This window comes from Neolamprologus multifasciatus, chromosome 3 (assembly GCF_963576455.1).
Source record: "Neolamprologus multifasciatus chromosome 3, fNeoMul1.2, whole genome shotgun sequence".
Classification (NCBI taxonomy): Eukaryota; Metazoa; Chordata; class Actinopteri; order Cichliformes; family Cichlidae; genus Neolamprologus; species Neolamprologus multifasciatus.
In genome coordinates, this window is record NC_140441.1 from 6,723,862 (window position 1) to 6,747,614 (window position 23,753).

Here is a 23,753-nt window from a genome sequence, read left to right on the forward strand (position 1 = left end):
TATATCATTAATTTTAATCTCCCCGATCAATTATAAGGTTATATGAGTATGAGTAAAATCAGGTTTTTCCTCTTTGTCAGTTTAACAGTTTATATTGTGCCTGTCCCTGTTCCCTGTCTGTTTTCTTACCTGGTTCTTCCTGACCTTGTACTTTCTCCTCACATTCCCCTCTTTCCTCTCTCCTTCTTTGGACTGACAATCATACACAAATAGATTGTATACAATTAGATGAAAAATTAAATAAATATTAAAAAAAATACTATTAAGATCACTAACAAAAAGTCCTTTCTCAGTGTACTTTCAACCAAAAGGCAAATAACCAAACCACATGAACATCTAATAAAATATATAAATATTGAAACACTGATCCAACATTATTCTTGATTGACAGATCATTTGATTTTACACTTTTACCTGAATGTGGCTCCTTAACTTCCTTATATCCATTATTAACCTGGCTGCCTCTCTGTACAACACACACACACACACACACACACACACACACACACACACACACACACACACACACACACACCGGGAGTTATAAGGTTAATGGGCATTCAGTCAGTTAGCTAGTTAGTATCCATTTCAAACAGGACAGTGGTAACAACAGCAGGCTACGGATAATTTTAAGTTTTAGATTTTAAATAGTCTGTGTACATTTCAATGGCAGCAACAGGACGGTCATATGTCGCTGATTTTACTACAGAGCAGGAAGGATTGTAGGGTAGCAAACATCATCGAAAAACATGTTTTCAACACTGCAGGTTACCTGGTGTAATGTTTTTCAGCTAAAAAGAAACATGGTCTGACTCCTACCTAACTATATAAAGAGTAACTGATGGTTAAATGCAGCCAACATGTCCTGTTTTAAGCCAGGCACTTACACCTCTGCTCCGCTGCGTCTCAGCCACCATCGCTCTGGCAGCCAGGATGCTAGCTAGAGCCAGAGCAGGGGAGAGGCAAGCTGGAACAAACCCTTTTGGGAGGGGGGGTTATCTATACTTTTGTTGCTAAAGTGTTATGTCTCAACCAAGTACTGTATGCTTTTTATATTTTTAGTAGTGTGTCACACAAACAGCAAATATTGTCAAAAAAGTAAGAAATCTTTGCGGGTGCTTCGATTCATTTTGGGGGTGCTGAATGAGACGCAGACCTTCACAATAAAACAGGAAACAAGAGATCCCTCTAGGTCGCAGACTAGACACAGAACTAAATACAAATACAGGTCATTTTCCATTATAAATACATTTTACTTACTAACTATAAAAGAACAAACTGAGAAAATATTCAACTACTGCTAGAGAATTATCTTGATTTTTTACAGCAAGTTGAACAAATAAAAACACTTTTTCACCATGTCAGTGGCTGCTGGTTTGTTTCCAAACACAAACATCCTGCACTGAAGGTCAGACACTGAATGATGTGCCAGCTGTTATCAGGCTGAGGTTGTGGTTTAATCTTTATTTTCATATCAATTCAATAACCAAACCACAACAAAATAAAAAATTCTGTCCCACACCTTTATCATGTACATCAATGATATATGTAAAAAATCTGAGATTTTACAGTTTACTTTATTTGTGGATGATATAATATTTTCTGTGCTGGAGAGAATTTACAGCAGCTTTTGGGAATTGTCATAAGTACCGCATAGGTACAGAATTGCCTATGAAAAAAAATGTTGACACCAGTTGACATGATAGTCAGTCACATTAAAATGTAAATAAAAAGTAGAAAAATAATCCTTAAAATGGTAAATGGCCTGTATTTGTATAGCGCTTTACTACTCCCTAAGGCTTTACACGTTCAGTCATCCACACATTCACACACAGGTGATGGCAAGCTACAATGTAGCCACAGCCGCCCTGGGGCGCACTGACAGAGTTCCTAAAAGCAGATGGCACCACATCATATTTACTGTCACTCATCTGAGAAAGAAAGTGTAACAACACTCCAAAATATATTAAACACACAAGTTACAACTGAGCAAGATTTCAATTTTAGATAAAGACGCAAAAATACAATTTAATGTTGTAACTTTGATGTTCACCTTCATTCTAACCTCATAAGAGGAAAAGGAAGAGAAAATGTATCACATTTTACATTAACACCATCCTCCCTCATGGTTTACATATGGCCACTAGAGGGAAATGTTGTGCTTTAAACACTAACATGGTTACAAACAGATCATCAGTGTTCTCTCATTTCTCCCACTGTGACCCAAACATCAGGGTCAGTAGGCCATGTTGTTGTACATGTTGTAGGATGTATTAGAAACACATGTGCAGGACAGAGGAGAGAGGAGGCTGCACAGGTGATCCTTTCCAGAAGCTTCTTTAATGTATCAAAGAGGTGTGACACACAGGTACAGCATACAACCATGGAGGGAGAAAGGAGGGAGGAAGACTCTTTAAACAGCGTGTCAAACTGTCTGTCTTTCAAGGTCTGTAACTTTGGTTCATACTGTCAATTTAAAATGAGCATAAAATCAAATGTGAAGAACACTGTAACACTTTGTTTCCTTCACTCCTCTACTTACATCTCCAGTTAGTGGTTTCCAAACTTGTTTTTTTGCTTGGCCCCCTTTATTTAACAAGAAAAAATGCCTCTCTGTGCAAAATGGGTTTAAAACATAAACAACTGTGGGATACGGTTTGCCTTTGATTTGAACCGAGGGAACAAATCGTGGCAGGATCAGCCTGATATTATTTGTATCCCACTGTAACTTTACTGTATAAAGAGCTAACATCTCCAAAATGTCAGGAGTAGTTAGTCAGTACAAAATCAAGAATGTGGGATACTGTTTGTCCGTGATTTGGAGAGCCCAGCGTGTGCTCCCGACGAAGGGAAAACCAATTCTGCAGGGGAGACCTATCTTGGCACTTGTGCAGGTGATCCAGGAGAGAAGAACAACTGCTGTCTAAGTGAAAACCTGTAGTGATCCTGTATGTGTCAGGAGTATCAGAACATTTGAGACATATTTTTTTTCTAAACACCTTGTCTCTGCGCCAAAAATTGGTCCATCCCAAGGATCGGGTCCCCCGGCACAAACAGAGTAACATAGCGTACGCTGTTAAGTGCCAGGAGGCACCTCTTTGTCTCTGTCATAGCTGGATTACAGATGTAAGTCCACACAGACTCCAGCCAGCCTTGTGTCTCCTTTACACACACTGAAACAATATGAAAATTGTTTTGTTAGTAACATGTAAAGCTGTTGTTTATCCGACTTTATCTCAGAGACAGTTTAGTTTCTAACAATTAAATGTTACAAGAAACACAAAAAAACAGCAAACATCAAAGTGGAGCAGAGTGACACTGTTACAGCAGAGATACAGGTTCTGTAGTTCTGCTGATCTGACTCTTATTTTGTCATAAAATGTTTTTGTTATTTTCAGTGAAAAACAGAATCCGAGTTTCAAACTTGACTCGATGGGGTTTAAATAAAGTTTCCAGTAAAGCTGAAAATGACAGATGATGGTAACAGATCTCGCCTACCCCCCAAATGTGCAACACCAAAAAGAGATGATTAAAAGTGTTTCTATATGCTGCTGTTCTTTAACCAGCTCCATGGAATAAAATCAAGTCCTGATAACTGAATTTATTATTCAGAATATACAAGAGAAAGACTTTATTAGACTCTGATTGACCCCACCCAGTCTCTGCACACACGGACAAACTGAACCAGTATGAAAGTAACTCTGCTGCAAATATATATCTGCTGCTCCTGTCTCACAGGAATCGCCCATTATAAGCAGAAGCTTGTCAAACATTGCTTGTGTAATCAGCCTAGAACTAGACTTGTAGTCAAGACCGCCTAATCCGAGACCAAGACCAGAGGGTATCGAGACCAAGACCAAGACTGAGACAAAAAAAAGTCTTTAAACTGCAGCCAGATGCTGCTACGTTTATGGGTGTCAGGTATATTTATGTGTTTTTGCTTTCGCACAGCCCTCCTCACTGCTGTCTACAGTCTCACTCACTTACTGAGAGGACAGATGGATGCTCCACTTGACTGTCGCGTCTCTCACCCTCTCTGTTTTTCACATAATGATATTATCCTATATCCACGCATGTTATTGGCCACCATATGGAGGGATTGGAGCATAACTGAGCCACTGTGTGAGAGCTGAGCAGCAAAAGCAATTTAAGTGAGGGTAGAAATGACTGAAAGATTACTAGGCTGTGTTTTGAGTTTTGTTCAAAAAAGAATGACTTCATATAGGAAAAAATAAATATCACCTTAAACTAGTTTTTTAATTAAGCAGCAAGGCAGAACAAAGTCAGGCTGTATCAAGACACGCGGACTAAACCCCAATTCAACCAGACCCAACTGGTTGGGTCCGGAACTGATCCGAAATTAAAACAGGACTACAACAGTTCAAAATCAGGACTACTTAGGACCTAACCAAAACAAAACCAGTATGTCCATTGTTGTGTTCATCAGTAAATAACTGAAGCCGATTTAGAGTGCTTTGTTTAGCCGTGGTGAGTAACAACTGAAAATATGAAATAAACACACACGTAACCTAAGAATCTCTAAAAAAACAGCATTGTTGTTGTTCGGCTTGTCATTTCGCCATTTGTTGATTCACTCGAAGAGTAAGTAACGTAATATGGGTCAAGTGATCATTTTGATATCAATCTTTTGTGATGCACCATCATATTTACATTATTTATTCAGTACAAATGATTTACTTTGGTACCTGGTCAAACTTAAGCTCTTCTCTGTCTGCAGCAACTTCGCAGGCAGCAACTTCTCTCCCCTCGCTCACATGCACAAGTGCTGTTCTTAGTCGGCCCAAAATTCAGACTCTGCAGGAACTGGAAACCCTTCTACCCTCTCCAAACTTAGCAGAGGTTTACAAGTTTGTGGACAAGGCTCAGCTGGCCCAACGCTCTAAAGGAAAAGAAAGACAACGCAGGAAATTTCTCACCTTGCTTTCAAAAACACACATTCCTCATTCTGAACCTACACAACTCAGAGAGGAAAATACACCTGAAGATAGTCAGGAGAAATAGGCAAAGAACTTTTCAGACCGGAATCTCACTGAACCTGAAAAGAGAGTATTAGCCAAAGGACTCAATTTTGCCATTTCTCCGCAACAGTTGCCCATAGTGGAAGACATCACAGCCACAGAAACCGCCATACGGATTAATAAATTATCACAGACAGAAGCAGAACAGATCTGGATGAAAGTCTCAGCCACCCTCTCCAGTGCCAAAGTCCCTCCGTCCAACCTCACAATACAAGAAAAGAAGGCCATCGCTTCCCTGAGCAAAGACCACAACATCACTATTTTACCAGCTGATAAGGGAAGATGCACCGTGGTCCTAAACACTACAGATTACCACACAAAGATCACTACTCTCCTCAGTGACAACAATATCTATGGAGCCTTAAAGCGAGACCCCACAAGCAGCTACAAAAACAATGTTATAGCTTGCCTTCAGGACCTTGAAAAGGACAAAATGATTGATCGCCTTACATATCACCGCCTTTATCCAGGGGATGCTATTAACCCCGATTCTTTTGTCCCCATGATAGAACAGAGAAAACCGACTCATAGTGTGTTAAAACATTTATATTTCTTTTTATTTAATCATCTTCCGGAAGACAGAGACCCCTGAACAGCCCAAACACCAGTTGCAGGATCTCTAACATTAGAATCATAAACTGTGTCTCATATAAGTATTATTTTGGTACTTTATACGTCACCGTTTCAATACAAACATTGCTTATATGGCAAAGTTTCTCTATTCTGTCTGGCTTCCTGTATTTATTAATATGCTGTACAGCTCTACACTTCCTGTTTTCAGTCTGGCTGAGCACTTAGTTTATGAGTCAAAAGTGGCCTTGCTTTATAAACCTTCATGATTAAAGTGCATAAAAAAGATCATGCATAAAACCATATAATGAGAAAATAAGGATACTAAGGATATTAATTACATGACAATGCGATACCCTGCATTTACAGACTTCCTAAAATCCACAAGGAAGGTGTCCCACTCAGACCCATAGTCAGTAGCATAAACTCTGCCACTTCTAACATTGCAAAACACCTTGCTACCATCCTTGCACCTCTCGTGGGAAACACCCCACACCACATCAAGAACTCCACCGACGTCACCGACAAGGTCCAGAAACTTACCTTGGATCCAGATGACACCATGGTGTCCTTTGATGTAGTCTCTCTCTTCGCTTGCATACCCACCAAGCAGTGGCGTGTCTAGAAAAATTTTGTTGGGGGGGCCAAGTAGGGGCACAGATTTGGAGAAGGGCGGCAGATGTAATCGGCAGATAATGTTAAAAAAAAGAATTCTACAAAACCATATTTTATGACCTTTTTGTCCCTTGAAGATCATTTCAGTTTTTAATGAGCTGCAGGAACTGTGCTCAGTGTGAGTGGAGAACAGCAAGGTCTCCTCCTCTGATAAACCTCCACATGTACCACCCGAAAACAGTTAAATTACTTTGAATCTGAAATCAGGGCTCAAACTACTTGTTCTGAGACCATTTCTTTATTTTTCACACCAAACTGTTTAATAAGACAAACTTTACACAGAGTTCATCAAATATAACTAACGATTTAACATTATCAGGATTTCATAATGCAAACTTCAAATTAACAAGAAAAAAGCTGCAGAACATGTGGATCAAAATGAAATCATTAAAAAAACGTGGACTTCAACGATACGGTAAATACACTAAAGTGAAAGGAGGAGCCAAAAATACATGTTTAATAGAATTTGAATTAACAAAAGGGTCCTTATTTGTGCTGCCATTTTTAACGTTTAACATTTCTTTAAAATGAATACATTTAAAAAAAAGAAGTTAATTTTGGAAAAACTAAGAAAGTTCAAATGAAAGAAATTGAAATATATATCCATATCAGTAATTTTGATACAATATCAGTTTGGTAAAAACCTTAATAATACAGTAACAAGTACAACTACTAAACACTACTGTGTCCAAAGGGAACAAAGATTAAAATGTAACAGGGATAACATTTTAGAGAATTAAAATCCCTCAAAGGAAAAAACATAAACTTGATATACATGGTAAATGGCCTGTATTTGTATAGTGCTTTACCAGTCCCTAAGAACCCCAAAGCGCTTTACACATCCAGTCATCCACCGATTCACATGATGGCAAGCACAGCCACCCTGGGCCGCACTGACAAGAGGCGAGGCGGCCAGACACTGGCGGCACCAGACACAACGACCGAGACTGTCCAAGCCAGGGCTCGAACCGGGAACCTTCCGATTACAAGGCAAACTCCCAACTCTTGAGCCACAATCGCCCTGTAGTGACAGTGACAGAGAAGCTGCATGTATAGCTGTACATATATGTGTACACAGCCCTGTATGTACACAGCCCTATATATTAGGGCTGGGCGATATGGCCTAAAATTCATATCGCGATATAATTTGAAGCACGTGCGGTAACGATATATATCACGATATATTCTTTTCTTCTGTATAACGTATTTTCCACACTATAGGGCACACTTAAAATCCTTTAATTTTCTCAAAAATCGAAAATGTGCCTTATGTATGAATTCTGGTTGTGCTTACTGACCTTGAACTAATTTGGGCGTGCAGAAATCTGTTAAAAAAATGTTTTAGTACAACTTTGGTAAGCCGCACTGCTTGATGGATTGTCAGAGCATTACGGCTGCCGTAGTGCGGAGCTTCGCGGAGTAATCTGGGTCCAAAACTCCGTCCACTTCAGGTCCCAAAGTCAAACGAACACTAAGAGTTAAAAATGGTCTAAATTCTTTCATCTTTAATTAAATCATCAGCGTTGCTGCTTTATTGGGTGTAACAATTAAGTTTAACATCCATGCATCCATGAAAACAGAATTTATTAAATTTTACGGAGTTAGAAGTTAACAGGAAGTTGGCTCGCTAGTTTCCACCTAAACATTTCATACCATGTTCTGACTGAGAGATTTTTGAAACTAATTAAAACGTACAGCTCTGCTACCACTTCCAACATAAATGAAGACAGAAAACTAAACAACAGTGGCATTTGCAGGGTTACTGAAGTTGGACTACCTGGTATATAATGTGCTACGTGATTGCTAGCAACACAGCTATGTTAGTATAACATTAGCACAGTGAAGCTGGAGGATGAACGCCAACTTTTTTCCACTTGATAAAAGTTAACGTGACAGATTCTGGTGCTCAGGGACAAATGCAATCGCATAGCAGGATGCTATACACGGGACAAACTTCAGTCAGGAGAACAGATTATTCATCCAAAATATGAGGTTAGTTATTAATATATACTGCAACAACATGGGAACAGAACAGCTGGGAGAGAATTCAACATTAATGAATCAATGTTGCGGAAGTGGAGGAGGCGCGGTTTTTGGCTTTCCCCATATTTCAATAGTGCTTCATCTCTTTGCTATGACTGTCGACCGGCATAATTTGCAGATGATAATGGTTTTAGCCGCTGCGATGCTTTCGACCAAAACAGGCGCAGCTTGATGACATCATTAGCATGCGCTATCGCGATAGAGCGATACAGTCAAAATCTCTATCGTTGGCCAAATTTATATCGTTTCTATCGCCCACCCCTACTATACATGCAGCTTCCTAAATGTAACATTCAGGATTATTCACTGCAGGTCCAGAAATCAGAGCTACCTCATCAGATCCAAGTGTGACATCAGCTGACACTCTTTACAGGAGATTCCATCTGAACTCTGTGGAGCCTGATCTCAAGGTTTTTACGTCTGACCCTGAAACCAGAAGAGGATCTTTCTCTCTCTTCAGATTCATTGTGATCCAGTGATTTCAGTCCTGCATGATCAGGCTGATGTTTGCACAGAGTAGATAATGAAGTGAATGTTTTTGCACATTGGTAACAGTGAAACAGTTTATTTACAGTGTGGGATCGTTTGTGTTCGGAGTATGAACCGAGATTCCTGAAGCTCTTGTCACACTGGTCACAGCTGAAGTTCACTTCCATGTGAGTACGTTCATGTTTGTTACGATGACCTGATTGTGAGAAGCTTTTGTCACAGTGTCTGCACTTCTATGGTGTCTCTCCTGTGTGGATTTGCTTATTCTTGTTCTTTAAGCTCACGTGCAGTGGTGACGGATGACCCATACTGGTCACAGATGTGCTTTTTGAACACACTGTAGAAGAGTTCATGTATTTTTAATGTACTTGGTTTGTGGAAGCCTCTCCCACATTCTTTGCAGTAGTTCATTTCGTCTCCAGTGTGTCTACATTGATGTGGTTTAAGGTCCCGTTGATGATTGGAGATATTTCCACAAAAGTCACAGAGAAAAGTTTTCCCACCACCACAGTGATGACGGGGTTGAGAACTGGATCCATCTGCGTTGCTCTGCTTCTAAACAATGACAGCATAAGTGATGTCTGCCAACGTCCAATTACGTTTTACTGTTTACATTATAACACTCAGCTTACCGAGCGCAAATGATTCTTCTTCTTTTTCTTTTTCCAAACTGTTCATTCAGTATAACTCCATAAGTTTACTGATCAGATTTGTTCCAAACAATCAGCTTAAAATTACAAGATAAAAAAAATCAATACATCCTCACAGTAACTGCACTTGTAGAGTTACTTTCCGGTGTGGATCTGTTGGTGTTTTTTCAGGTAATGTGGAGATTTAAAAGTCTTCTCACACAGGTCACATTTATAAGGTCTCTCCTCAGTGTGGCTAAACATGTGTAGTTTTAACTGTGCATCTGTTGTAAACAGTTTCCCACACTGATCACAGTAGGAAACATCAATTCCAGTGTGAATCCGTAGGTGAATATTTCGGTACTTTTTTTCACTGAACCTTTTTCCACAAAAGTCGCAGCTGTAGGCCTTAATTCCAGAGTGGGTAACTAGATGCTTCTGTAAGTTTCGACTTTGACCAAAAGCTTTACCACACAAGTCACAGCTGTAAGGTTTAACTCCACTGTGGATGAGTTGGTGTTCTTTTAAGGATCCAGCCCAGGCAAAAGACTTTCCACACAACTCACAGCTGTAAGGTTTAAATCCACTGTGGATGAGTTGGTGTTTTTTTAAGGATCCAGCCCAGGTGAAAGACTTTCCACACAACTCACAGCTGTAAGGTTTAAATCCACTGTGGATGAGTTGGTGTTTTTTTAAGTCTCCAGCCCAGGTGAAAGATTTTCCACACAACTCACAGCTGTAAGGTTTAAATCCACTGTGGATGAGTTGGTGTTTTTTTAAGTCTCCAGCCCAGGTGAAAGATTTTCCACACAAGTCACAGCTGTAAGATTTAACTCCACTGTGGATGACTTGGTGTTTTTTTAAGCCTTCAGCCCGGGTAAAAGACTTTCCACACAAGTCACAGCTGTAAGATTTAACTCCACTGTGGATGACTTGGTGTTTTTTTAAGCCTTCAGCCCGGGTAAAAGACTTTCCACACAAGTCACAGCTGTAAGATTTAAGTCCACTGTGGATGACTTGGTGTTTTTTTAAGCCTTCAGCCTGGGTAAAAGACTTTCCACACATGTCACAGCTGTAAGGTTTAACTCCACTGTGGAGGAGTTGGTGTTTTTTTAAGCTTCCAGCCTGGGTAAACAACTTTCCACACAAGTCGCAGCTGTAAGGTTTAAATCCACTGTGGATGATTCTGTGGTTTTTTAAGTTTCCAGCCAGGGTAAAAGATTTTCCACACAAGTCGCAGCTGTAAGGTTTAAATCCACTGTGGACGATTCTGTGGTTTTTTAAGTTTCCAGCCTGGGCAAAAGACTTTCCACACAACTCACAGCTGTAAGGTTTAACTCCACTGTGGAGGAGTTGGTGTTTCTTTAAGCCCCCAGCCCGGGTAAAAGACTTTCCACAAAACTCACAGCTGTACGCTTTAACTCCACTGTGGATGAGTTGGTGTATTTTTAAGTTTTGAGATAGGGCAAAAGACTTTCCACACAACTCACAACTGTATGCTTTAACTCCACTGTGGATGAGTTTGTGTCTTTCTAAGGATCCAGCCTGGGTAAAAGACTTTCCACACAAGACACAGTTGTATGCTTGAACTCCACTGTGGATGAGTTTGTGTTCTTTTAAGTCTCCAGCCTGGGTAAAAGACTTTCCACAAAACTCAGAGCTGTACGCTTTAACTCCACTGTGGATGAGTTGGTGTCTTTTTAAGTTTTGAGCCAGGGTAAAAGACTTTCCACACAAGTCACAGCTGTATGCTTTAACTCCACTGTGGATGAGTTGGTGTTTTTTTAAGGATCCAGCCTGTGTAAAAGACTTTCCACACAAGTCACAGTTGTACGCTTTAACCCCACTGTGGATGATTTTGTGTTTTTTTAAGTTTCCAGCCTGGGTAAAAGACTTTCCACACAAGTCACAGTTGTATGCTTTAACCCCACTGTGGACGATTTTGTGGATTTTTAAGTTTCCAGCCTGGGTAAAACACTTTCCACACTCATCACAGCTGTAGGTTTTGTCTCCCTTTCTTCTGTGAGGTTTGTCGGCCTCCTGAGAGCACTGTCTTCTTGCTCCATGTTGGTCCTGCAGTGACAGAGATACAAACAGAAGGAGTGAGTGAAATGCAGTCGTGGAACAAACTGAAACTCCCTCCGTCAGTGGAATCAAACATGTAGACAAACACACTGTTGGTGTGTTACCACTACCCTTTGGTGATAGTACCAAATTACAATGATGTGACACAATGAGAGGTATAATTAAAATGACATTAGGAAATATTGATCAGCAGAGAAAATCTTTTATGTCATAAAATTTTTTTGAGTTCAACTGATGATATTGTTGTTTCAATGTGTGTAGATAAAATATGATCTTTGTATTTTCTTGTAACTTCTGTGGTTTCTGATTTTGAATGTAGATTCTGTATATATGGAGGAGCCCAGGATGCAAAAGATAAAGCTGCTGTTAACGTGTTTTTAAAAACCAACCACCTGTACACACAGTTTCAATAAAAGTGTAACTGTGATGTTTTTCTCACCTTTTGTGTTGAAGTCATTGTTTCCTCTGTAGTGGCTGAGCTGAGTCCAAATGGATGAAATTGTTCCTCTGTTGCTCCACCAGCCTCTTCTGCTCCTGTTACTCAGAATAAAAAAGTGTATATATATATATATATATATATATATATATATATATATATACACATACATACATACATACACACACACACACACACACACACAATATATATACACACACACACACACACACAATATATATACACACACACACACACACACACACACACACACACATATAATATATATACACACACACACACACACACACATATATAATGTATACACACACACACACACACACACACACACACACACACACACACACACACACACACACACACACACACACACACTACGCAGCTGGATAGCGTAGTGGTTAGACTACACACCGGAGCAGAGGATCGCAAGTTCGATTGCTGCCTGGGGCGTCTGTATCCAGTAAGGGTCCTAAGGCTAGACCCCCTATGCTAAGCGAGCCTACCGCAGACATGAGCGAGACAGATAAATATTAAGGCATGCCGGCTCGGACGTCACCCGGATCAACAAGGTCCGCGTCAGGTGTTGAGGAACCAGAGCACCTTGACGAGAAGTGGGCTACTGGAACAAGAAGGCATCGGTGGGCAAGAGACGAAAACAGGGTGCTGTTGGAATGCTACTACGCAAGTAACCCCGGCGGAAGGGGCTACATGAAAAGGATGAGGGACCTATGGATTCTTCGATACCCAACATCCACAATGACGGCGAAACAACTAGTAGCTCAGTGTTCCAACATTCGAAAGAAGGGACTGCTTTCACAGCTAGAGATTGACGAGGTACAACATAAGCTACGGCAAGGAGGAGTCAGGACGCCAGGTCAGGGGGGAGATATCATCACCCCCACCGAGATTGGGTACAAAGCCCCAAGTGCGGTAGGAGAAGGATCGTTGAGTGCGAGAGGAACTGACCTGAAATATAGGATCATAGCTAAGCTTGAAACCTGGATCCCCCGAAGCCGGTTACCAAGATTACTGCTAGAGGATGTTAATGCAGCACTACGGACAATACCTACAACCACAATTACCGACACAAACAAGCTGATCTACAATATGGCAGCAGTGATCAGTGAGATGCTTGGCTACAAGTTGAACAGCCACAAGGGGCAGTACCCTCCCTGGAGAAGGAGGCTAGAGGGCAAGATCAAAGTAGCACGGAGGGAGGTTAGCCAACTAACGGAGTTGCAGAAAGGTGCGACAAAGAAGGTGCATAAGAAATACAGCAAGCTGTCCATACCTGAGGCCTTGGAAACTGCCAAGCAAAGACTCACAGCCTTGGCCAGCCGCTTGAGGAGGTACACCAGAGAGATAGAAGGCAGGATAATAAACCAGCTGTTCTCCACAGAACCAGCAAAGGTGTACTCTCAGTGGCAAGGGAACAATAATAAGACAAAAGCACCACCAAGGCTGGAGACGGAGCAATACTGGAAGAGCATATGGGAGAAGGACGCAACCCATAACGGCAATGCTCAGTGGCTAGTGGATCTGAGGGCAGATCATAGCGACCTCCCTGAACAGGGTTCAGTAACCATCACAGTGGCAGATATCCAAGAAAGGGTCTCCAGTATGAAGAGTTGGACAGCACCAGGGCCCGACATGGTTCACGCCTACTGGCTAAAGAAGCTGACTGCACTCCACGAGCGTCTGGCAGCACAAATTAGTTAATTAGTTAGTTAATTAGTTAACGAGGGACACCCGGAATGGCTAACCGAAGGTCGGACGGTCCTGATCCCCAAGGACCCCAAGAAGGGACCAGTCCCCTCCAACTACTGACCAATAACCTACCTCAGTACTACATGGAAGCTCTTGTCAGGCATCATATCGGCTAAGATGAACAGGCACATGGGTCAATACATGAGCGGGACACAGAAAGGAATTGGCAAGAATACCAGAGGTGCAAAACACCAGCTACTGGTAGACAGAACAGTCAGACGAGACTGCAAGACCAGACTGACCAACCTGTGCACTGCCTGGATTGATTACAAGAAGGCCTATGACTTAATGCCCCACAGCTGGATACTGGAATGCCTAGAATTGTACAAGATCAATGGGACCCTAAGAGCCTTCATCAAGAACTCAATGGGGATGTGGCGTACAACACTAGAGGCCAACTCCAAGCCCATAGCACAAGTCACCATCAAGTGCGGGATCTACCAAGGAGATGCTCTGTCCCCACTGCTGTTCTGCATAGGCCTGAACCCCCTCAGTGAGATCATTAACAAGACTGGCTACGGATACCGACTACGGAACGGAGCAGTTGTCAGCCACCTCCTTTACATGGATGACATCAAGCTGTATGCCAAGAGTGAACGAGACATCGATTCACTGATCCACACTACCAGGCTATACAGCAATGACATTGGAATGTCGTTCGGGCTGGAGAAGTGTAGTTGGATGGTAACAAAGAGAGGGAAGGTAGTCAGAACTGAAGGGATTGAACTACCAGAAGGCAACATTGCAGACATAGAGGACAGTTACAAGTACCTGGGGATCCCGCAGGCGAATGGGAACCATGAAGAGGCCGCTAGGAAAGCTGCAACCACCAAGTACCTGCAGAGGGTCAGGCAAGTCCCAAGGAGTCAGTGGAACGGTAAGAACAAGATCCGGGCCATCAACACGTACGCCCTGCCCATGATCAGGTACCCTGCTGGGGTAATAGGCTGGCCAAAAGAGGAGATAGAAGCTACTGACATAAAGACAAGAAAGCTCCTTACCATGCATGGAGGGTTTCACCCCAAGTCCAGCACCCTGAGGCTGTACGCTAAGCGGAAAGAAGGGGGCCGGGGACTGGTGAGTGTCAGCACCACAGTCCAGGATGAGACAAAGAACATCCAAGAATACATCACGAAGATGGCCCCAACTGACAGCGTGCTCAGTGAATACCTCAGGCAGCAGAAACCCAAGAAAGAGGAGGGAGACGAGGGACCATCATGGAAGGACAGGCCCCTGCACGGTATGTACCACCGGCAGATAGAGGAGGTGGCTGATATCCAGAAATCCTACCAGTGGCTGGACAAAGCTGGACTGAAAGATAGCACAGAGGCACTAATCATGGCAGCACAAGAACAAGCTCTGAGTACAAGATCCATAGAGCCTGGGGTCTATCACACCAGGCAAGACCCCAGGTGCAGGCTGTGTAAAGATGCCCCAGAGACAATCCAACACATAACAGCAGGGTGCAAGATGCTAGCAGGCAAGGCATACATGGAACGCCATAACCAAGTGGCCGGCGTAGTGTACAGGAACATCTGTGCCGAGTATAACCTGGAAGTCCCGAGGTCAAAATGGGAAATGCCCCCAAGCGTGGTGGAGAATGACCGAGCTAAGATCCTGTGGGACTTCCAGATACAGACGGACAAAATGGTGGTGGCTAACCAACCGGACATAGTGGTGGTAGACAAACGGAAGAAGACGGCCGTAGTGATCAATGTAGCGGTTCCGAATGACAGCAATATCAGGAAGAAGGAACACGAGAAGCTGGAGAAATAACAAGGGCTCAGAGAAGAGCTCGAGAGGATGTGGAGGGTGAAGGTAATGGTGGTCCCCGTGGTAATCGGAGCACTAGGTGCAGTGACTCCCAAGCTAGGCGAGTGGCTCCTGCAGATCCCGGGAATAACATCGGAGATCTCTGTCCAGAAGAGCGCAGTCCTGGGAACAGCTAAGATACTGCGCAGGACCCTCAAGCTCCCAGGCCTCTGGTAGAGGACCCCAGCTTGAAGGATAAACCGCCCGCAGGGGCGTGCTGGGTGTTTATATACATGCACCTATATACATATACATAAGGTGTGCAACGATACACAAAATTCACGGTTCGATATTTTTTCGATACAAAAAAATGTTCATGCCTTATCTAATCTGTCATTTATTAAAATTATAAATATATATTTTAACTCAAAAGTACAGTTTTAATCTGATCGAGAAATCACTCATCTTTGGAAAAGAGAGTTTATTACAGAAAAATGGCTCTTTCCAAAATAAAAGCTATACTATACGCTTCTTCTGGGGTATACTCTCAGCAGCATATTAAACATATCAGGTCCCCATAAGGAGCATCATGTGCTAACGGCTGTCTAAATGACTCCGGTAAAGTTTGTAGCATGCCTGCTTGTTGTTTTTGTCTGCTTCCACTTGTCTTTGCACTAGGATGATGTCGGCGTAAATGTGCAGTCATATTCGTTGTGTTCCCACTAGTGCTGTCAGCGGTAATCTGAAATGAGGTTAACGCCACAACACGACAAATCTCCGTTAACGAGCTACCGCAAATTGCCCCGTGCGTGGGGGTGGACGGCCAACACGTTAACGAGCTAACTGCGCTAACACACTAGTTCCCACCCATGTAATTGAGCATTGCTGGCACATCAAACATACTGTTTTACTTTTGTCCTTACCTTCAGGGTCATACGTCACATGAAGACAAAAATAGTTCCAAACGCCAGATCTGAATGAGGGTGGGGGAGGTTCAATTTGCCATGTTGCAACAAGCTTAGCTTCTGTCTTGCTAGCGTGTGCTGCGCTCAGTGGATCTGCGCTCGACAGTGCAGCCTAGGCGGAGTAGTCGAACGCAGATCCACTGAGCTCATAACATAGACGAGAAGGGTCTGGCTGCAGCCACTGGGGAGCGCCATATTGGGACCTTCACACTAACCGGAAACACGTGACCTCCACAGTAGGCTGAAATACATTCCCGCATGGATTTTTTTTTTTGTCTCATTCCTGCATGGATCATTAACCTTGCAAATCAATCGTAAAGGCTGGTACAGCGTTACAACAACTGTCCCCATATGGAAAAGAAATAGTAAACACTTATATGATTTACTCATGAAAGTGGCCACTTTCTCATTATTTTCATATATTGTTTTAGTAAGTATCCAAAATCCACATACAAGTTTTATTATATAATTTTTCAAGGGATCTTATGCGTTTTCACTCTTGTATGCTTTTCATACAAGTTTCACACAAGACAGATACAAACTTTATAAGATTTATATATATCTTTTCCATATGGGTCATACCCCCGAGGTATCTAAACTTAAGTAAGGAATGTGTGCACTTTTAACACCTCTGACTAGCATTTAGTGGTCCCTTTCAAACACATTTGATTGTTTGTTATTGAACCAATTCACTTCACTGCTTTTCACTATCTGACATCAATGCACATTGTTCCATTTACTGCATAGTGCGCTTTATTCATGTCTCTCATTCCACCTGCATCAACATTGTAAAGTTTGTCAAAAAGAGATTTATACTTTTATAAATACTAATACTCTCTATTCCATTCTGTTCTGCTTTTTTATGCGGCGATATTTTATGTGCCATCTCATTTCCAAATGACAACGATTAAAAAAAAAAAGAAGAAAAAAATGAAAAAAAAAAAAAAAAAAGACGACGACGATTGTAATGCATTTTGATCCAGGACGTAATCTGCATGAAAACAAGCGCTCACTCTTCCTGCTCAACAAATGACATGGGCGGAGCCACGTGATACAGAAGCTGGCTGCTAAAATTGGCGGGGGAAAAACAACGGAGAGCACGTCAGGGATGACGAGAAAGTGACAGGAGAAAATCCGTCCCGGTCAACCACCCAAACATCAATAACGGGAACCTTATGCAGTGCTCCCCTATATCCGTCGAACTTCCGCAGGCACAAAGAAATTACGGAGGCTATCACTTATCACCTGACCAAAGATATGGCTCCCATCAACACTGTGCAAAACGAGGGATTTAGGAAAATGATCAACACCCTAGACAAACGCTACACAGTGCCGTCCCGCAACTATTTTTCTATTGTTGCACTACCTGCTCTATACACGCAGTGTCGAGCAACGGTGGAGACGGAATTTCAAGCAGTACAACATTTTGCGGCAACGCCAAAATGTGAGACATTTGTTGTTTTTATGTTTATTTATTGTTTTTATGTTCAGTCTCAACTGTTACGAAGTTGATGTGCAGTTAATAAGCGCAATAAATATTTATATTGGAAAAGAAAATCGTGAGAGAATCGTGATCTCAATTCTAAGCAAAAAAAAAAAATCGTGATTCTCATTTTATGCGATGGGGCTTATGGATGGATGGATTTTATGGGGCGATCATGGCTCAAGAGTTGGGAGTTCGCCTTGTAACCGGAAGGTTGCCGGTTCGAGCCCCGGCTTGGACAGTCTCGGTCGTTGTGTCCTTGGGTAAGACACTTCACCCGTTGCCTACTGGTGGTGGTCAGAGGGCCTGGTGGCGCCAGTGTCCGGCAGCCTCGCCTCTGTCAGTGCGCCCCAGGGTGGCTGTGGCTACAATGTAGCTTGCCATCACCAGTGTATGAATGGGTGGATGACTGGATATGTAAAGCGCTTTGGGGTCCTTAGGGACTAGTAAAGCGCTATATAAATACAGGCCATTTACAGGCCATTTTATGCAAAATCGTGCAGCCCTACATGTCAGCATTTAGGACTGCTTCCCACTGAACTCTCCGTGGAGCCCCGTCTCCCTTTTGATGTCTTGTCTCCAGCATCTAAACCATTTTCTGAATATTCGGTAGAGCATTCATGTGCTACTCCCTCTGTGCTAAATGAAACTGCGGCTTGTGGAAAGTCCATGAAAATGAAATGCCCTCACTGTGGTCTTAGTCGTCTTCTTCTTCTGACGAGCAGGGACTACAGGTCAATGCGATGTTTGACATTTAATGGACAAATTAAGGCACTGGCTGTTTGTTTGTATTTTTATGTGTTGTTTGTTTTTCAGTGTACAGAATTCCAGTTAAACTTATTATAAAATGTTGTTCACTTGTTTTATGCCCATACTTATAGTAAAATATTTAAGTGTAAATGTAACAGCATTGTTTATACTTGTAACTTCCGAGTAAAAAGCTTATTGTTGATATTAACATTAATGTATTATCCTGTAATCAATAATATTTTTATACATTTTACGCATTAACCCTCTGATCTCTATCCTGGTCATTTGGGGCCACTTCACTTCTTTTTTGGGGGGAGGTTTTTTTTGTTTTTCTGACTACTACACTGCATTAGACCAAAAGAATGACACAGGTTTGATCTTAAGGATCTAGTAGTTGTGTGTGTTTGTGCATGACATTGCAATGCAAACATGTATTTGCAAGACAGACGGCAATAAATTATGATGCATCAAATATTTTACAGGCTGCAGTGAATGGTTGTTGATACAGGTTATTGAGCTTTGAGTTTCCCAGTCAAACTTAGCTTTGACACACATGCTAACACTCTTACTCTTGTACATTTCATAACAAGATACCAAAGCCAAAATATTAACTCTCAAACAAACAATTCAAAGCTGTAGCACACACAGCAACAAACACTGTTAGTAAATGTGTCCTGGAGTTTCTGCAGGTGCAAAAAGTGCTGCTGCTGTAAGTAAGCCTAACAGCTTCCAGATCACTTATATTTCTGGAAAGATGGCAAGAAGGGAATTACTGCTCATTTCTACAATCTTGCAGATCTTGGGATACAATGCATTTGTCCCATGAAAACCACTTAACAGTAGTAGGAGTCCACTAAAACCTACAAATGAAGAGTGATCCTGGAAGAAATAGGGTGCACACTATAGTGACCTAAACAATTGCAAGACAGCCTTGTCCGCGATGCTTATATGAAAAAAAAAAAAAAAAGACTTATGAAACCATTAGGACGTTTATTACTGTTTTATCTGAAAAGCTACTGGTAATATATAACCTAACTGGGATTTAAAGTGTAAAAAACAGAATGTAGATAAAATTTTGGTTTTGATGAAAAGGACTGGTGCTAATTTAAAGTGTCGGTTTAAAGTAGATAAAGTTTAAAGAAAAAGTAGATAAATGTTTTAATAAGTATACATTTTACAGCATTTTGTGAACATACACAAAGGTGGCCATTTTTGGCAACGGACAACCTGAGGGAGAGTTTTATATTTTTTGCTGTCCTTGAACAAAAATAATAGTGCACAATAATCAATGTTGATGTTAATATATTAGATGCCCCAGACTTTACTATTAATAATACAGTGGTCCCTCATTTATCACGGGAGTTACGTTCTAAAAATAACCCGCGGTAGGTGAACTCTGCGAAGAAGTAAACTTTATTTTTTACAATTATTGTAGCTGTTTTAAGACTGTAAAACCCCTTACTACATGCTTTATACACTTTCCTCAGACAAATACGAACATTTTCACACTTTTTTTCTTTTGTTTAAACACTCTTAAAGTTTAAACCTTGGTAGAAACATAAGTCCGTTAAAAAATGAAACCGTGCAAAAGAAAACTTACAAACATACAGTGCAGCACTTCAGAGTTACACTGCTAGAAGATTTATATAAATTCGATAAGCTAAACGCATTCTGTACTGTACAGCAGTGGTGTCCAACCTTTTTTGCACCACGCACCAGTTTAATGTCAGAAAATATTTTCACGGACCGGCCTTTTACAGTGTCACGGATAAATACAACTAAATAAAATGATACAGACAAAGACAAAAACTGTGGTTCACTGTGTGATTGTGTAACTTTATTAGCAGGGTCCTCCTGAAATGCACCAACAACATTGAGAGTAACATCCTCCTCTCTGCTTCTTGAAGCTCTCTGGTCGCTCTGGTAATGCATAAATAGTTCTTTCAAAATAAGACACACAACCACAACACGGGAAAAAGACCCAGGGAACCCGACTTAACGATTAAAAACCCTGAAAACCATACACTTCACACCCGAGCCTCAACTCTTGCGACCCGGTACCAAAGGAGCCCGGATGTTGCGGACCGCTGCTGTACAGGAGACATGGCACTAGATTTATTGACAATGGTCTACAGCAATCAGAACGCACAACACAATGTGCTGTAAAAAAAAAATAATAATAAAAAAAAAAAAGAAAAACACGAAATCAGCGAAACAGCGAGTCCATGAAAGGCTAAGCACGTTATAGCGAGGGACCACTGTACAATAATTTCCAGTAGCACTGCTGATATATGAAATGGTGAGTTTTGAGGTTGTCTTCAAACAAGTGCATTGTACTAGAAAAGGGTGTTTGAAGGATTAAAAATGTAAAAAGTAATGACTATTTTATATTTGTGAAAAAACTTTATGCAGAAAAAGTAGCAAAGAAACAAAAACATAACACATGGACACTTTTGCCACGAACAAGCTGAAGGGATGGATTTTTTTTAATAAACCCGGATTGTTAAAAAAAAAAACCCACTTAGAATCAAATTTATTTATCAATAGCATCAATAGTAACAAAAATACAATTTAGTTTTCGCTGTCAAAGTCGATTTAACTTAAGTTAAGCGTTTCCGGTTACTGTGGAGGTCACGTGCTTCCGGTTACTGTGGAGGTCGCAATATGGCGGTCCCCGGTGGCTGCAGCCAGTGTGCGATACCACTGATTTCCTTTCCGATCCAATACCAAGTAATATTCAGGGTGGTATCGACGATACTGATCCGATACCGATACTTTGTACAAAAACTTATTTTATTTATTGTATCTCAAATTATAGCGTCATAATGATTACAGGACATCAGAGTACTTGTTTCCAACAATGACGGCAGCTGCTTAGTTTTAATAGTACTCTTATTTCTCTTTCTGAGTCGCAAAAAAACTTTTAACATATTTTCAGGTGAGAATGTAGCTGTGTAAACTTCAAATATCTGAGCCGACCGACACATCGTCTTCAAATCCCCGAGGTCTTTCGCTACTCGGGTTACCATGATATATAAGTCACTTAGATAACTTAAAAATGTTATTGTTTGGCTTTTTCAGTGTTTTATTTGTTCGTGAGTAAATCAGTTTGGCTGAGATTAAAGTTATTAGATTAGATTAAATTTAATTTAACTTTATTAATCCCTCGGGAGGGTTCCTCCGGGGTTTTCACACAGCTGAATAAACGTCAAACAGAAAACTGATTAAACAGAAGTGTGAGACGGTCGAGAGTTTACGCCAGCGCCCGGTTATATTTTAGATAGCAAGGAGCAGACGGCAGAGTTTCACTCCACCGAGGGAGCTCGTGACCTACTACCCGGCTTTCTCGACCACGAAGGCCGGGTCCTCAGGTGGAAGCAGCCTCTGAATTTGGACACCCCCGCTGTTTCCGGACATTTAACGTATTTCATCCGATAAATAAACACTATAAAATGTATTTATCCCACCAACAGCCTTTTTGAATGTCTCCCTAGTGTGGCCACAACACCTCACGTTTTTGCCACATGTATCGCAAACCACGTCTCAGTTTTTGTGGAGGTAAAATAGGTTCGCACATGACTCCAATTACGCTCAGCCATTGTTGCGAGTGCGCACGCCAAGGGGCTGCGAGACAGCCTATTTCGCAAATTACTATGAAAGGTGGAAGAGGAAATAGTTCCTTTGAATGTAGACAATCCGAATGTTATAGTTTCTTTCCACTGTGTTCCTGTTAATGATAAACAACAAATTTACCCTAATTTACTAAAATATCGATATTTTAATGTGAGAATCGATTCTAGAACATAAATGATTGGTATCAGAGGAATCGATATTTCAGGATCGATCCGCACATCACTAGCAGCCAGACAGCATTGTCAGCAGAAAAGTTGATTGCCCTCCCCCAGGCTTGTACTCGTGGCTTCATGTCCTGGGGTGGGGGTTGGTTGTTCTCCTGCCCTGCACCCCATCCTTTTGTTCATATTCCAAGATTATTTTTTCTATATGTATTCTTACCCTCTAGCAACCGCCATATTATGATGTTGCAAGCAATCACAAACTCTACAGTCTCTCTAACTTCAATGTATAGTAAGCAATCTATTATTCTCACCAGAGAAAAACTCAACATAAACTAAAACCACATCAAAGTTAGCTCCGTGCTTACCTTTAGATGAGCCCACAAACGAGAGAACTCTGTGATTAAGCTCGAAGCCTTTCCAAACACAGTTAACAGGTCAGGAAGCTGAGACACACGTGGTTCGCGCTGATCTCAGCTACAATCCAAGAGATAACGGTGGGTAGATCGATGCAGATGTCGATTGAAAAGTAGGTAGTTGTATATGATCCTGTAAGTTTACTACTTTACTCCCGTTTCACGAAAAAGCAGCTCTGTCTGCTCGACTCCTCTCCTGCACACACACTTTGCTCCGCCCCCTTTAACCCAGCACTGCAGCGATTTTTTTGCTGTGCGGTCACGTGACTCAGCTGCACAACGTAATCCCGTGGTGTGTTATTTCAAAATTAGCGCCAATAGCGCTCCTATGGGATCAGAACATTTGCTGTGTCCGAATTCAGGGGACGGATGCTCATGAGGACACTACCTACCTTCGTCACAACGTAGTGTCCTTAGACAAACTGGTAGTCTTTTTTTATTTTATTTTTTTATTAGTAATATTAACATACAAACAAAATGCACCATATATAACACATTCAGAGAATAAACATACATTACATATTAGCAACTTTCATACCTAAAAAAAAGAAAATATAAAGATGGGGTCATATAATTTAACAGATTATTAACTCACTAAACTCACAAAATCTTCCACAAAGGAAACAAAAAAAGCAGCCTTTTTCTATTTAACTAAAGTCAAAGATTTAACCAACGGGTTTAAGTCGTTTTTCCAGTAAGCTGGTGTTGGTTTGGTCTTAAAAAAAACGACATGTATAAATTGCTTGGACAAGATTAATAACACATTAACACCACAATTAGCTTTCTTTTCTTTCAAAAACACTCCAAACATTATCATATTTAAGGTAAATGGGGTCATT

General features: G+C 41.3%; 1 pseudogene across 1 annotated transcript; it reads right to left on the reverse strand.

Annotated features, from left to right (window-relative positions):
- On the reverse strand, window positions 1–23,134 carry LOC146521308 (uncharacterized; annotated as a pseudogene). Its single transcript, XR_014873313.1, has 3 exons — window positions 22,867–23,134; window positions 11,970–12,064; window positions 1–11,518 (listed from the first exon to the last, which is right to left on the reverse strand). The product of XR_014873313.1 is annotated as an uncharacterized LOC146521308 (transcript).
- Window positions 23,135–23,753: the final 619 nt, after the last annotated feature.